The sequence below is a fragment of the Carassius carassius genome, chromosome 19 (genome assembly GCF_963082965.1).
Source record: "Carassius carassius chromosome 19, fCarCar2.1, whole genome shotgun sequence".
Lineage (NCBI taxonomy): Eukaryota > Metazoa > Chordata > Actinopteri > Cypriniformes > Cyprinidae > Carassius > Carassius carassius.
The window spans coordinates 31,409,180-31,416,766 of record NC_081773.1 but is presented as its reverse complement, the minus strand read 5'-3'; positions in this window follow the sequence as shown (position 1 = coordinate 31,416,766).

Here is a 7,587-nt window from a genome sequence, read left to right as displayed (position 1 = left end):
GGGAGAAAAAATCAATACGCTCACAGAAAGCCGGTAAGGTCACAAAGAGAGACGGAGATGCACTTAAAATGCACAAACCGTCTTCCGAGTGGAGAAGCAGATCTCTGAAATCCTTCCCATCGCTTACAGACACTGACAGAGCCACATAAACTGAAGTCTGCATTCCTGCATTTCTCTTTTGTTAAAGCCTTTTTCCAGCAGAGCTTCATGGCAAACCTTCAAATGTTTTATATAATACTAAATAAAGAGTGGTTTCAGGAGAATGAAGGCAGGCTGTGAATGCAGAAAATAAGAAAACAACAAAGCACTGAAGAAAATCTTGATGCTGAATGCTGAATGCTTCTTGCATGATTTGGTGGATATTTGTAAACATTAGTTATATTTTTAAGTTGTCTACTGTCATAGACATCACTCACAGTTTCACACTTCAGACAAATGTCATATTTTTGTCCATTCATGTCATATTATGTCATAAAATGTCATAATTGTGACATCATCAGTCAAATTTATGACATCTGACATAAAGATTTATTAATGTAACATGAAAAGTTGAAATTATTACATACAATGTCAGAATTATGACATGAAAAATGGAATTATGACAAAAAGCCCTAAATATCACAAAATTTTGATAAAATTCAACATCATAAAATGTCAGAATTAAGACAAAAAGTGCTAAGAATGACATAAAAAAAATCTAAATTATGATATTAAATGTTAAAACTACAACAAAAACTCGTACCTATGACATGAATAGTCAACATTAAGACATAAAAAATTAGTAAAAGGACATTAAAAATTATGAAAAAAAAGCCAAAATGATGATATAAAATTCCAAACTGACATAAAGTTGATACTGGAGAAGTCAAGAAAATGACACAAAGTTACACATAAAGACAGAAAGTTAACACTATGAGATAAAAAGGGCAACATTCTGATATGAAAAGATGCAATTATGAAATAAAAAGTTGACTTTTTTACATCATAATGTTGGCTTCTTGTCATAACAATGACAAAAACCTCAGAATTCTGACAAACTGAATCAAAATTAAGATGATCAATTATGATAAAAAGTTGAAATAATTAAAAATAAAGTCATAATTACAACACTTTTGTGCCATAAATATAATTCACCAAAGCGTTAATATTTTCTCGTGTGGCAGAAATGGGCTTCCAGAGACATGAGTCATCAATATTTTTGCTCCATTTACCAAAAATGGAAAGACAATCCTTTTTTAATGAGCATATCTGCTCAAATTGATTTTGTCAACTTTTAGTCATAGTGTTTAGTCATAATTTTTTAGGGTTTGAAGCGAATATGAAGTGTTACGTCTCATCTGCTGTATCAGTGAGCATCTGTGTGTGTGTGTGTCAGTGCATGTTAGAGCTGGATTAAACAAACTCATCGTTTCCACTGTGAGCGAGTGTGAGGTGGGAAGCCCTCAGATCTCACACCTTCAAGACGCCAAGGAATGCAATCTCCTGAGCCTGTCAAAAGACAAAAAGCATCCATTTCTGATCATTACTGAAATGAATAGTCCACCAAAAAATGACAAAATTGTCATTGTTCATGCATGCATGCCTTCTGTGAAGCAGAATATGTCAGGAATCCTCATGTATGCATGATCTTATTCAGTTAAATTGTTGCATCTCGAAGCAACTGCATACTTGCATGAGTGAATGCTGATGCAATGCATTACATCTGCTTTTGCGCATAAACATGCAAAACAAGCTATTTGTCAAGAAAACCTGGTGCATTAGAATAATGACCAATAAAACAAATATAATTGAGTGGACCAGCTGGGGAATAACAACTTCCTAAGCCCGAGTCATTTCATGGAGTCATTAAGAAGCCACTTGAATCACAGATAGCACTTTTGATAACCATCAGGCTTCTTTCCCACAGCAGATGAAGATTCCTTCTTACCGTAAGCATTATTGTGTTTATCATTTCTGAATCCTCTTAGTGAGCTGTGTTGCAATTGACAAATAGCATGACCTATTAGAAAATATCTCTGTTATGAGTCAGAACCACGGTCCGTGCATCTGTTGGTGTTGCAGTTCAAACCATTTTAAGGCATTGTAGATGTGCAAAGACTTTTTTTTTCTTAGGCAGCAAGCATCACGTGTAGCCTTTAAGGAGAAGCCAATCCCAGAATGCATTGCATAACAAAGACGTTGTTTAGATACTCCACTAGAGGGCGAATGAACCATGCAATATATGAAGAAGTGCGATTTGCATGCATGAAACTGGCTGAATGCATTACACATAAATACATTTAATTTAATTTAAATAAATTTCCCATGCATATTAGTTTTAGAGTGGAATCTATTTGGAGAGAGCGTCCGAATCACACTGTGATTCTGTGAAGGCAAACTGCAGTCCTCCACTGAAAAGGTCATCGCTTTTTTATCAACCAGCAGAAAAAGAAGGAGTTTCATATTCCTCATTATTGCTTCATGATGCTGAAAACCCACAGTAAAGGTGAAGTGTGTCATTTCCACATCATTGTTTTTTCTTTTCTTTTTTTTTGAGACAAGAGTCGTGACTGTCAGGACATTTCACACAGAACCCCACAAATAAACAAACAAACAAATAATGGTTATTGTTGTTTAAAAAAAAACATTAATTTTATCAGAATACACATGACAAATGACAACTAAAGTTCTGTACAGGTCAACATCAATCACAACAGTATGTCTAAAATTGTTGTGGTTTTAACCATGAAAAACTTTTTGACATAAAAAGTCATAATTATTAAATAAAAAGAAATTATGACATACTAAGAATTATGAAATAAAAGTAGAAATTATGACATATTGTACTAAGAATTATTACATAATAAAAACACATGGCATAACTCGAGAAATCATTTAAATAACAATTATGAAAAAAAAAATCAGAATTATGAAATAAACATTTTAATTACGACAAATAAATTGTGATATAAAAAGTTACAGTTATGAAAAATGTTGAAACTATGACATACCAATCATGACAAAACATTGAAATTATGACAAAATGTCCACATTACGACATGAAAAGTAAATTATGACAAAAAGTTGAAATAATGGCATACTGTACTAAGAATTATGACATAACTTTACATTATGACAAACAGTTGAGATTTTGATTAAAAAAAATTATAATTCTAAGAAACGTCAAGACTGACATAAAAGAAATCGTAAATATGACAGTGGAAATTATGAAATTACGTTATCAATATTTTTGCTCTAAGGAAAAGATGTCCTTGTTCAATGATCATCAGTTTTAGTTACAGAATGAGCTCAAAGCGAACACAGTGGGATTGTGGGTAATGCTGTTCATTCAAGAAATTAATGTTTCACTTTCTTAATAACTGCTTTGTGACGCTGAAAACCTTCCTTAAAGGTTTATTTAAGTCTGTACATTACACAAAGAAACCTTCAAAAACAAAACAAAAGAAACTGGCCACTGGTAAATGTTTGTGATTTATATACACATATACAGCATAGTTCAAAAGTTATTAAATGCTGATTACCTGCAAAGTACATTTTCTGTATTAAAACTGCATTGTAACATCCAATGGATGTGTAAAATATGCATGATATATGTATATAGGTCTGTAAACTGACCTTTTATCACCTCTTTTTCCTTGTTTCATTTTGTTGATGCATGTGAAATGTTCTTTGTTATACAGTGGGAGATGGCATTGTACATGCTATTTGTTGACAATAAAGCATAAAAAAATGAATACATGACAACTTTGAAGTGAATGTCAGTAGAGAAACATGCACTTTTGTGCCAGATGGTGTATGACGACACCCCATGCTAACCAAACCTTGACCCTCGGAGTGAATCTCATGAATGAGAAGGACAAAAACCTGCATTATGCATTATGAAAAACAGTCACATTTAAAAGACTCTCATACTTTACATAAAACGTTTTAATCATGTTATTAACCAAAATGAGTTTATTAAGATTTAGAGCATAAAAAGTCAAAATTATGTCATAAAAGTTATAAACATGACATTGAAAGTTGACATTATGACATACTATGTTGGAACATCATGACAAGTAAAGCATGGGAGAAACATAAAAAGGTAAAAGTATGTCAGTAAAGTTAAAACATATGGAGCCCTGCACATGACATGCATTTCTTCTTGCATTTCATGTGCGGGGCTCCGTAACATAAAAAACATGACAAAAAGTCAAAATTATGACATGGAAGTTGAAAAAAAATAATGATATTAAATATCAAAATGATGAAACAGAAAATCTAAATTATAACATAAAAGGTCATAACTATGACATAAGAACATTACATAAAATGCCAAAATCAAGACATTAAAAGTATGAATTATGACACAAAAGTGAAGTTATGACCAAAGAAATTTAATTATGACAATTATTATCATTTGAAAAAGTGCAACTAGACATAAAATGGCAAAATTATGAGAGGAAAAGTAAAATTTATAACATAAAAAATTGATACTCAATATACAATATAAAAAGTCATAAAGACATAAGTCAACATTGACATAATAAATTATTATAACTATGACATAAAAACATACTAAACAGAAATTATGACAATAACAATAAGGTGCCATTTGTTAACATTAGTTAAAATGAACTAACAATAAAACATTACTTCTAAAGCTTTTACAGTATTATTCTCACTCAATGTTCATTTTAGCATTAACATAGAAACAATTATTGTCTCTGTTGATCATTTTTAATGGACCTGAGCTAACACGAACAGCTGTATTTTTATTAACTTGCTTTAACAAAGATGAAAAATTACTGTAATATGGACGTATTTATAGTATGCCAGAGTCACTGTTATTTTTTGTTTTGACACGCTTCACTTTACAAATACAGTGCAACAGCGGAGACTAGTGGCTAACACTGGAACTGACTCTCTCTCTCTCTCTGTGTGTGTGTGTGTGTGAGAGAGAGAGAGAGAGAGAGAGCACACACACACACACACACACACACACTGCACATCACTTACATCTTTATGGTAGCTCAGAAACACTCACATCTTAACAACAACTCCACAAACACCCAGAAAACCCAAACCAGTCACAAAGGCATCAATTATTCATCTCTTATCAAAATAGTCAAAATTGAGTGAATTAAAAACTGAAATGCTATTTCTTTCTGGGAAGTTCTTCAAGGACAGTGTTTCTTAAACAGGGTTATTATTGTTAACTAGAGCTAAACTAAAATCTTAAAGTTTGAAATAAAACAAACTTCAACAGAAAATAAAATAATATGAATAAATATAAATGTTAAATCTAAAAATAAATAAATATTTAGTTTAACCTGATGTACCAAAATAACTGAAACTAAAACTGAAATAAAAATAATTTAAAATATATAAAAATATATAACATTTTTTTTTTAAATACTTTAAAATTTAAAATGAAAGCTGAAAATATTAAATAAAAACTAATTCAAAATATCAATAAAATGTATAATGGTACCTCAATGATATAAAAATAACACTATTCTCTACTGATTTAGGGAAAACTTCAAACTAATCAGAATTTGAACATGAAAAGCAAAGTTTTTCCCAGACAAATTATGAATGTTGGCTTGGCAAAACCTGACAAAGAAAAAAAAAAAAAAAAGCTTTTGAGCCTTTAAGAGCTTTAAAGTTTAAAGATAGATTGCTAAATAAAATGTATCTCCTGTTCATGGCATGGGCGCCGTATAGGGGGGAAAAGTTAGGACAATACCAAAGGGCCCTGACTGACAGGGTAGACCAACAAATAGGTAAAAACTAATTTAATTTTTTTATTATATTATACACTATATAAACCATAATCATTGAGTATATTTCAAATAATTATAAAATGAATGATGTCTTTGATTTTACTTATTTGGGCAACCAGTGTTGGTCATCTTACTTGAAAAAAGTAATAAGTTACAGTTACAAATTAATTCTCCCAAAATATAATTGAGTTAGTAACTCAGTTACCACATTGTAAAAGTAATTAGTTACTCAGCAAAGTAACTGTGACGTTATTTTTATGTTCTATAACGCTATTACGTCCTAAAACATCTTTAATATATAAGATGTTTATATTAACTGATTGAAGAATAAAAACCCTATAAGTATTTTAGAAAATGTTGTATTTATTTGAACTCAATAGATTGCAGCCTGCCATATGATATGCATAGAAATAAAAACATATAAAAAATAAATATTGAAAATAAAATTCAAGTACAAAATTAAGACAAACAAATTTAAATTTGGGTAAAAAGAAACAAAGGCAAACCTGGCCATTAGTGCAAATCTCTGTAACTGTATATTAGGCCTAAAGTTTGGCCAAGAGCGTCTGGAGCGAGTGATTTCAATGTTAAGTCAATGCAAAGACGAATAGACAACCTCCGAAAATCGGCGAAACACATTTTTAAATAAACCGCATATTTGATTTTAAAACAACTACATTCTCGCATGGAATACTTTTAAAACTGCAGTTCACGACACGATTACAGTAATATTTAGAAAATTATCTGAATAAAAATGCTGGTTGAAAATGCTGCGTGAACTCAACTGACAGAAGCCGCAGGTCATGTAGGTTGGACAAGAACCAACCAATCAGCTTCATCATTTCCCGTGACAACGTTGAAAGCTCAGCCAAGATGAAGGAATTTTGAAATAAATTTAGTAGCAGAGCTACTGCAAGCGATTTTTAGTGCTGCAAATTCATTTATCCTTTGCTGAAATTTCCGTGTCTTCATGGAGAGAGCAGGTCATTGTTGCTTAGCAACAGCAGACGCTTTAGGCGCGCAACTGCCCGAGTGCTTTGGAAAGAAGGAGAAAACGACGCGTTTTCCACGTGTTTTTAGACGCGACATGTGAACGGCCCTTAACACGGTGTTTTGTTCCTTGTATTCATCAGATTTTCAACGAATCAAGTGAGCCAGTGATTCAACAGTCCATTCAAATGGACTCTCTTGTTTCCTTTCTAATAGAATCAGCCGTTTTGAACGAAAAGTTTGATTTGAACGATTCAATAAATACTTGAACCATGGTTTTGCTGTCACCTACTGGCGGTTTTATTGTCATCATTATTTATCCATGACAGGCCTAAACCGAGCGCCAACCTCCCGCTCTCTCTCGTGAGGCCAATAAGGAAGTGACTAAAACTGCAATTCATCAACTGGCCGCTTGAGGCTGGCTGCAAAAGGGAGTCAGTCCCATAGACTCCCCATGTTAAAATGCCCAACTTTACAGCAGAAAAAAAACATGTTTACAGCCTGGTTCAAAAAATGATTTTGGTCTTTATTGCTAATTTTGCCCTTCATGACAACTGTGAGGGGGTGAATTTTTTTTATAACTCATCCGTTTAAATTATATTAAGACTTAAAGTTCTGCATAATTAAGGGCGTAGCCACTTGAGTGACAGGTGGATTGCCGCTGCTGACTCTGCCGTCGTGCTATGTGGGCGTGGCTTCAGCAACTAGCTCCCGCCTTTTTGCCCATTTTTAATTTTCCGGCAGAGTCACGCGGTGACGCGCTGCCAAGATGGCGACGGCCCGCTCTACACACTTTAGGCTTCAAAAACACACTTCAGGAGACTATGGGTGA